Genomic DNA, 9,150 nt, shown 5'->3' on the forward strand with positions numbered 1-9,150 from the left:
AATTGCTTTACAGTGTTGTGTTAGTTTCTGCTGTATAACGAAGTGAATCAGCTATACGTATACATATATCCCCTCCCTCTTGGAATCTTGGTGTGGGTTTTGCTTTTTTGGTTTTCTTTGAATTTAGTGTGAAATTTATGAAGGCACTATTAGTATCAGTAAAATTATATAAATCGTATTTAATTTAGTTCTGGCCCCAAAGTCTTCGTCTTTTTCTTCTTCTTCTCCTCCTTCTCTTCCTTCATCTTCTTTTTCTTTCTTTCTTTCTTTTTTTTTCCTTGGTATAGATTAAATTTAACTCCTTTCCAGGCTTGGAAATGAGCTGAACCCACTTAGTGCAAGCATCCTGAAATCCTCCCTTCCCATCGTATTCCTGAGAGACTGGTGATGTGTTCTTGCCTAATGAAAGTGAATCCATAGTTTGGCATTGGTACTGCTACTTCTTCTCTGCTACTTTGTTCTTATATGTGATTTGTTTTAAAACCGTTTTGCATTATTAGACATTATTTGCAATTATAAAGATAAAAAGAAACATTTCAAGTATTAGCTTATTTGACCTCTTTGAAATGATCACATTTTCTTCCTCCAAATTCTTTTGGATCCACAGCTGCATTTCATATCGTTTCTACCCTATCCTGGCTGACTGTTCCTTTTCAATCTCACTTACGAAGTCCTCTGGCTCTGCTTCTGCTTTACTCATTTTAAAAATAAATTATTAAAAAAATAAATAAATAAATAATTTATTTTTGGTATAGGTACTATTTCCATATATTGCTGACCTTGGAGGGTCTCCTGGGGCAGTGGTGGGGGAAGCTGTGGCTCTCTCTGGGGTCATAAAAGCTGGTGGCGGACATATCGGGGAGTATTTATCTGAGTAAACTCTTCCTGCTGGTCTTGGAGGGTCCCCTGGGGAGGCGGAGGGCGGCCAAGGCTCTCTCTGGGGTCACTAAAGCTGGTGTCGAAAATCTCAGGCAGTGTTCACCCACCCGAACTCCTGTTGCAGGCAAACATCCTGCTTGGGCACTTAGCACCCTGGGTGTGGTTTAAATTGCTTTTCTTTTTTTATGCAGACCTTGTGATCTGCTGTCATTTTTATATATTGTTGCTGGACTTAGTTTTCTATTTTTAGAAAAGATGTTCACATCTATAGTCATGAGAAAGATTGGCCTTAATTTTCCTTTCTTGTACGATCTTTTTTAAGCTTCAGTATTAAGATTATGCTAATCTCATAAAAATGGGTTGAGGAATGTTCTTTTTTTATTTAATGGAAGGATTTGTGTATAATTGGCATTATGTTTTCTTTAAATGTTTAGTAGAAATTATTGAAGAGGGACTTCCCTGGAGGTCCAATGGTTAGGACTCTGCTCTTCCACTGCAGGGGGCTCGGGTTTGATTCCTGGTCGGGGAACTAAGATCCCGCATGCTGCGTGGTGTGGCCAAAAAAAAAAGATCAATATTTATTGAGTTCTTACTATATGCCAGGCACTGTTCTATATATATTGTCTCATGTAATGCTCCTAACGACCCTATGAGGGAGCTTCTACTGCTGCTGCTGCTGCTGTGAGTACAATGATAATCATTATACAGGCGAGTAATAATAAGGCGTGTCTTTAGTGAAGATAAACCAGAATATCTAAATAAATAACTGAACAATCTGTGCTGGTAGTAAACTGAGCCCAGACTAAATCACCTTTCCATTTTTTTGTTTTCTGTTTTTCCTATCACTATTAACCAAGGCTATGGGTATAGGTAACTGTAGTTTATAGTGAGCAGTTTTTCATAATCTTTTTTTTTTTCTGGCTTAAATCACTTTTTTAAAAAATTGGAGTATCATTGCTTTACAACGTTGTGTTAGTGTCTACTGTACAATGAAGTGAATCAGCTATACGTATACCTATATCCCCTCCCTCTCGGACCTCCCTCCCCGTCCCGCCCATCTAGGTTGTCACAGAGCACCGGAGCAGAGCTTCCTCTGCCTTACAGCGTGTTCTCACTAGCTACCTATTTTACGCCTGGTAGTGTATGTATGTCAATCCTCATCGCCCAGTTCGTCCCACCCTCCCCTTCCCAGCCCTGTGTCAGAGTGAAGTAAGCCAGAAAGAGATTTTCATAATCTTACGGACGAGCACTGCACCCCCCTCACCACACCCCGGCCCCCAACTCTCTCTCCAGCTCTCCCGCATAGAAGGCACTTTATGATCTCAAGGGGAAAGATGTGATCCAAAGGGCAGGATGAGATCTTGCAAGTTGATACCTAATAGGTTATATCTGGTCTCTTTTGGTTCTCATGTTAAGTTTTATTATGCTTATTTTACATATGCAGAAATAGAGTCTCCAGGAGGGAAGTGAATCGCCTAAGGATAAATTGCTAGGGAGGGCACGGTCTGAATCAGGAGCTTATACCTTGCAGAGATATTTATAGTTATGGTAGGTTCCTCAGAGCCCGCTGAAAGGGACATGAAATGTGATGTCTCAGGAAAGAACGTTATGGAGGCGCTCCAAGTTGCTGGTCAGGTGAGGACACCTCAGACATCTTCCTGGCTTCCAGCCGGGTAGGACCACCTCCATGGAGGTAGCTGGTTGGGTGCGGTCCCATGGTGCCAGGAGGGCGGGAAGAATTTCCAGTCAGCAGAGCACTACGTGGTACCGTCCATTCACAGCTCCAGGTCTGGCTCCCATGTCCCTAATCTGAGCCGTTCCTTCCCCCCCGCACCCCCAGTCCAGCTTCAGTCCTCTCCCTGGATTCACTGCTCCTCTTCCCTTCTCTACCAGGGATCGTTTTTCTCTGCATCATCTCCATTCTTCAACTTTCTTTCCTTCCCAAGCCCCCTCTCTCCTATAGTTGTCAGCAGACAATATCTTACAAGCCCTCAAGTTGCTGGAAGTCAAAATCCTAAGTGACGAGATGGCACCTCCATTATGCCAGAAGGTGACAGCCATCGATGGTGACGAGCTCGTGCCTCTGGGTTGGGAGCTGTGGGGGAAGAAAGGACCCCAGCCCTGGAGTTCCTCTCCGGTGGATGATGACGTCTGATAGCTAGGTGGGACCTGGGATATGAGTATCTCAAGTTTCTAAACAGTTTGCTAGAGCTCGTGTCTTGTACCCAGAGCATCTCTCAGGAGCTGTGATGTAGGCAGAGTTGAAGATACAGGAATGAAGGGAAGGGGTGAGGCGGGAGGAATGAGATGGAAAGCGGGGAAGGATTTGGGGTATTGGCCCTCAGAGTTTACCTGGTCCTCAGACTGTGTCCAAACCCTCCTCCTGGGATGTTTTAGGCAGTCACCTTCGTCACCTTTGTTGTTGCAACTCAACGAATTGTCTCGATCTATTTACGAATCCACCCACCTGTCTGCTAGTGCACCTTTAGACTAAACATTCATGACATCCACCTGCCTATCCACATGCTTTTGTACTTGCTTTTCTGACACTGGGTTCATCTGGTGTCTTGTTTTCTTGGTTAACTGCCTACCTAGGAGGTGTCTTTCTTCCAGTTTCCCGGCCTTCCTTGGCATGCCTGACTTCTGATCAAGACCCCTGACCTACCAGTGACTTTCCAAAGTGGCTTCTACAACCTACCCACCTTCCTGATGGTTCACTTACTGCTGCAGGGGAAGCTCTGCGCCCTGGAAACCCTAATCCCCGCTCCCACCCCAGCACACAGTGCAGTGACTTTGCACACTTCTTGTCTGTCTGTCCTCTTGCACGCTCTAGAGGCTCTTGCCCACCATCATTTGAAGGTATGTGTTGGATGGGGTGGTAGGATGAGGTAGGTGAATTCTTGCCCTCTGGATAGAAGAGAATCACTTATTGACCAAAGCTGGTTCTCAGAAGCTGGGGGGTTCATCTTGGGGATTAGCCTTGGAATAGTCAGTCTTTCTTTTTACAGAAGCCAGAGGGAGACCTGGAGGGGATGTGTACTTCAGTCCTAATGGCGCTGGGGTCCCAGTCTCCAGGAATGGTCATTGTCAAGCTGTGGGACAGATTGCATCTGCACGACCTGCCCCCAAGGAGCCTCCTGGTCGCCGTGGGGAAACAGCCTCGGCCAGGGTTAGTGGGAGAAGAGGACGGGGCAGCAGGGGGCGCTGTGTGGACTCTGGACTAGCTTCATCCTCCCAGCTCTCACTGGACATCTCCACTAAGTTCAGTCGTGGGTGTGTTTGGGGGAGGGGGGCAAGCCAGGATCCCTGTGGGCTGATGGGAACCCAGGAGACCAGGAATGGCTCAGTAGGGCATATTAGGGCATGGGAGACTGTGAGGCTGGGGAGAAGACTTGGAAACAGAGATGGAGAGAGAAGGCGGAATAGAAGCCCCCCATTCAAGAGTGGTGGGGAGGGCTTCCCTGGTGGCGCAGTGGTTGAGAGTCCGCTTGCCGATGCAGGGGACATGGGTTTGTGCCCCGGTCTGGGAAAATCCCACATGCCGCGGAGCGGCTGGGCCCGTGAGCCATGGCCGCTGAGCCTGCGCGTCCGGAGCCTGTGCTCCGCAACGGGAGGGGCCCCAACAGTGAGAGGCCCGCGTACCGCAAAACAAAAACAAAAACAAAAAACTGGCTAAACAAATTCTAACAATGTAGTGTGGAGTTTATAACATGTAGAAATAAAATGTATGACAAAAATAGTACATGGTGTAGTGTAAGTACACTTTTACTTGCTGTACATAAAGTCTTATAATATTGCAGTTGCCTGGGATAAGTTAAAGACGTTTTCATAATAATGTGTGTTGGTGTGGCTCTCTGTGGGTTCATCATATTGGGGAGTCTCTGGGACTCCTGTACCTGGATGTCCGTTTCCTTCCCTAGGTTAGGGACGTCTTCAGCCATTATTTCTTCAGCTAACATTTCTGCTCTTTCTCTCTCTCCTCCATCTGCGACCCCAATAGTGTGAATCTTATTCCACTTAGAGGTCCCTTATGTTGTCTTCATTTTTTAAAATTCTTTTTTCTCTTTGCTGCTCTGTCTAGGTGAGTTCCATGGCTTTATCTCCCAGCTTGCTGAGCCACTCTACTTCATCCCATCTGCTGTTGAACCCCTCTCGTGTATTTTGCAGTTCAGTTATTGTATGCTTCAGCTCTGTGATTCCTGTTTGGTACTTTCTTATGTTTTCTGTCTCTATTGACGTTCTCACTATGTTCACTCATTCCTCTGAGTTTGGTGAGTATCTTTATGACCATTACTTTGAATTCTTCATTAGATAGATTGCTCACCTCTGTATCACTAAGGGCTTTTTCTGAGGTTTTGTCTTGTTCTTTGGTTTGGGACATATTTCTGTTTACTCATTTTGCTTGATTCTTTGTGTTTGTTTCTATGTATTAGGGGTTGCAGCTACCTCTCTGTCTTAAAGGAGTGGACTTGTGTATGTGATGACCCTTTTTGTTCAAGTCAGCCCTCTCTCTTTGTTGTCTCTCGAACCTTTGTGATTATGCAAACCGCCTGATTTATTATACGCCCCTATTGTTGACGGTGTGCCAAGATCTGTCCGTAATCCAAGGGGAATCTCACTTAGCACCTAGTTTCAGGCTTCTTGGATGCCAGGAGATCTAGAGGTGTTCCTTGGGCGACAGTTGCAAAAATAGTATATAAGCTCCTTTCCAGGAGGTCTTGTTGAGCTGTAGCAAGGCCAAGGGATTGTGTAAGGATGGCGTCTCCCTGCTTACGTTCCCTGGGATTGACTCCTTAGCCTCTAGATGTGTGAGAAATATGAAGCCTGTCCCTCAGGCTAAGCTCCAGGCTAAGTAAATCTTTTTTTCACAGGAAGACTTTTTCACAGGAAGACTGGGCTTGTGTTTTAGTCTGCTGTCTGTGCAGTGCCCTGGGAGTGGAGGCCTGGCATGAGCTGTCTTTCTAACTGTTACACGCCCATGAAGTTCAGGAATGCCAGCCCTCTTGGCCACCAAGCCAGGTGATCAAAGGACCTCCCCTGTGTGGATTGCACATGCCCACTGGCTTTAGCAAGGTAGCTGCAGGGTGAAACGGGTGAGGCACACTCATTGGCTTCAGCAAGGCAGCAGGAAGATGACTTCTGCAGGTGCCCGGGGGCTTCAGCAAGGCAGCAGGAGAGCACCTTGCCTGTGTGCCTGTGTTCACCAGCCCCAGCCGGGGGCAGGGTAGTGCTGCCACCATCTGCACTGTCCAGCTTCAGCAAGGCAGCAGGATAGGGCTGCAAACACTCACCCTGCCACCCCCCACATCTCAGAAAGGTGGGGGAGGGTGTGGTGTCCGAGCTCACATGCCTGGGCCAGCAGGTAGGTTGAGGGTGCAGTAATGGCTCTGTTTCCAGGGAGCATTTTGACTGTCTCTCTAGCCAGTGTTTGTAGATTAGCAAATGAATCTCCTTCATACATGGTCTAGGTGCTTTTTAAACTGCCTTTTTTGCTGGGTTTTGGGACAAGGGAGGACCTTTAGGAGGGGTATCTTAGTTTCCAAAAGCACTTTGGGTCCTTTGGACATTGGCCTTGTTGGTTTTCTAAGCCAGACATTTTGGGGGCTCTTCTCTCTGGTGCAGATCCCAGAGGTTGTGGTGCCTGATGTGGGGAACCAACCCCTCGCTCCTTCAGGAGAAGCACCTCTCTGGTGAGATCCCTCTCCATTGTGTGTCCCTGTGTCAGGAATGGGTTTTTTTGTGGGACTGTGTCTCTGCCTCTCCTACCTGTCTCAATGTGGCCTTTTTAAGCCTTTGTTGTGGAGAGCATCTAGTTTTCATCTAGTTTTCACAGGGAAACGATCCATGTGTAGCTGTAGGTTTGGTGTGTCTGTGGGAGGAAATGAGTTCAGGATCCACCTATGCCATCATCTTGGACTCTCACGTTAAAGATATTTACTATCTTTAGCAACCTACAGCAGCCACTAAAATAACAAAGAGTTATAGCTAACAAGCCAACAAAGGCTATAACAGAATTATAAAAAATACCCAGTGAATTCAAAAGAAGGCAGAAAGAGAAGGAAAGGGGAACAAAGAATTGGTACCAATAGAAAACAAATAGCAAGATGATAGATTTAAGCCTAACCATACATAATCACATTAGATGTAAATGGTTTAAATTCCACAATTAAAAACCAGAGGTTGTCAGATGGATAAAAAAGCAAGGGGCTTCCCTGGTGACGCAGTGGTTGAGAGTCTGCCTGCTGATGCAAGGGACACGGGTTCATGTCCCGGTCCGGGAAGATCCCACATGCCGTGGAGCGGCTGGGCCCGTGAGCCATGGCCGCTGAGCCTGCGCGTCCGGAGCCTGTGCTCCGCAACGGGAGAGGCCACAACAGTGAGAGGCCCGCATATCACAAAAAAAAAAAAAAAAAAAAGCAAGACCCACCTATATACTACCTACAGAAAATACACTTCAAAGATAAAGATACAAATAGGTTACAAATAAAAAGGTTAAAAAAAAAAAGGATATACCATGTTAACCCTTTCAACAAAATGGCTGTTTTGGCTATATTAATATCAGACAAAGTAGATTTCAGAGCAAAGAATATCATCAAGTATAAAGAATGTTATTTTATAATGGTAAAGTGGTCAATGCATTAAGAGCACATGACAATGTTTATGTACCTAATAACAGAGCTTCAAAATATATAAAGCAAAAATCAATAGAACTATAAGGAGAAAGAGACAAATCCATAATTACAATCAGAGATTTCAGCACCCCTCTTTCAATTATTGATAGAACAAGTAGATGATTAGTAAGTAAAAGTAGGTGATCAGTAAGATTTGAACATATCAAACAACTTGACATAACAGGCATACAAATCAGAAAAGAAGTATAATTATTGTCTTTATTCACAGGCAACATGATCATCTGTGTAAAATATGAAATACTTAGGAACAAATCTGAAGAGAAGATAGGAGACACATGTACATTGGTGACTACCAATCATTGCTGAGATAAATTAAAGAAGACCTAAATAAATGGAAATACATGTAGTATTCATGGATCAGAAGATTCAATATGGATAAGATATCAGTTCTTCCCAAGTTGATCTATAGATTCAATGCAATCCTAATCAAAATTCCAGCAGGATTTTTTTAAAATATAGGAATTAACAAGCTGATTCTAGAATTCATATGGAAATGGAAATGCAAAAGACCCAACATACCCAAAACAGTTTAGAAAAAGAAGAAAGACATGAAACCACAACAATGAAGACAATGTGATATTGGCATCAAGAAAGACAAATGGATCAATGGAACTGAATAGAGAATCCAGAGATAGATGTAGCTACACATGTACTGTCAACTGATTTTTGGCAAAGGTGAAAAGACAGTTCTTTGGAGAAAGGTTAGTCTCTTTCAACAAATGGTGCTGGACCATTTGGATGTCTACACATGAAAGGATGCACTTCAATCCATACCTCACACCATGTACAAAAATTAACTCAAAATGAATCATACTTAAATGTAAACCCTAAAACTATCAAAGTTCTACTAGTGGCAGGGCAGGAATAAAGACGCAGACATAGAGAACGGACCTGAGGACACGGGGAGGGGGAAGGGGAAGCTGGGACGAAGTGAGAGAGTAGCGTTGACATATATACACTACCAAATGTAAAATGGATGGCTAGTGGGAAGCAGCTGCATAGCACAGGGAGATCAGCTTTGTGATGACCTAGAAGAGTGGGATAGGGAGGGTGGGAGGGAGGCTCAAGAGGGAGGGGATATGGGGATATATGTATATATATATATATTTATATGCACAATTATTATCCTGATCCAGGAGGATCTCAAACCAGTGAGCAAGAAGGCTGAGTGTTTGCGCTGGGAGGGCTTTCCCGAGACCTTGAGGTCATATAAAATGGAGAGGGGGAGGGGGCTGGGGATGAAGACAGGGGTAAGGCACCCTTACAAAGCCAGCTGTGGCCTCAGACCGCTGCCCATCCATTACATTCAGGCTCTTCAAAGCCTGAGATCGGTTTGCAAAGCAGACACGTGGCTTCTACCTATTTTCAGAGCCTTTTCTGTGGGCAGCACTGCGGTGTCCTGTGGAGACATGGAGCTCTCTCTGAAAGATACTAACTCTGCCCTCTGAGAATGCAGTTTGCTTGGGGAGTGAGGACCCCGAATAGCACATCTGGAGTGAAGTCTGAGAAACCATATTTTTATAATTTTTAAAAAAAAATTCATTTTATTTATTTATTTTTGGCCTCATTGGGTCTTCAT

At 44.9% G+C, this 9,150-nt stretch overlaps 1 long non-coding RNA gene across 2 annotated transcripts; it reads left to right on the top strand.

Annotated features, from left to right (window-relative positions):
* The first annotated feature begins 3,454 nt into the window (after positions 1-3,454).
* LOC132529297 (uncharacterized) lies at positions 3,455-8,462 on the top strand. 2 transcript variants are annotated; one of them, XR_009543411.1, is made up of 4 exons: positions 3,455-4,048; positions 5,751-5,898; positions 6,502-6,569; positions 7,780-8,462. It is a non-coding gene; the product is annotated as an uncharacterized LOC132529297 (long non-coding RNA). The 2 variants fall into 2 exon arrangements; XR_009543412.1 differs by lacking the exon at positions 3,455-4,048 and adding an exon at positions 5,123-5,352.
* Positions 8,463-9,150: the final 688 nt, after the last annotated feature.

Source organism: Lagenorhynchus albirostris, chromosome 11 (genome assembly GCF_949774975.1).
Source record: "Lagenorhynchus albirostris chromosome 11, mLagAlb1.1, whole genome shotgun sequence".
Classification (NCBI taxonomy): Eukaryota; Metazoa; Chordata; class Mammalia; order Artiodactyla; family Delphinidae; genus Lagenorhynchus; species Lagenorhynchus albirostris.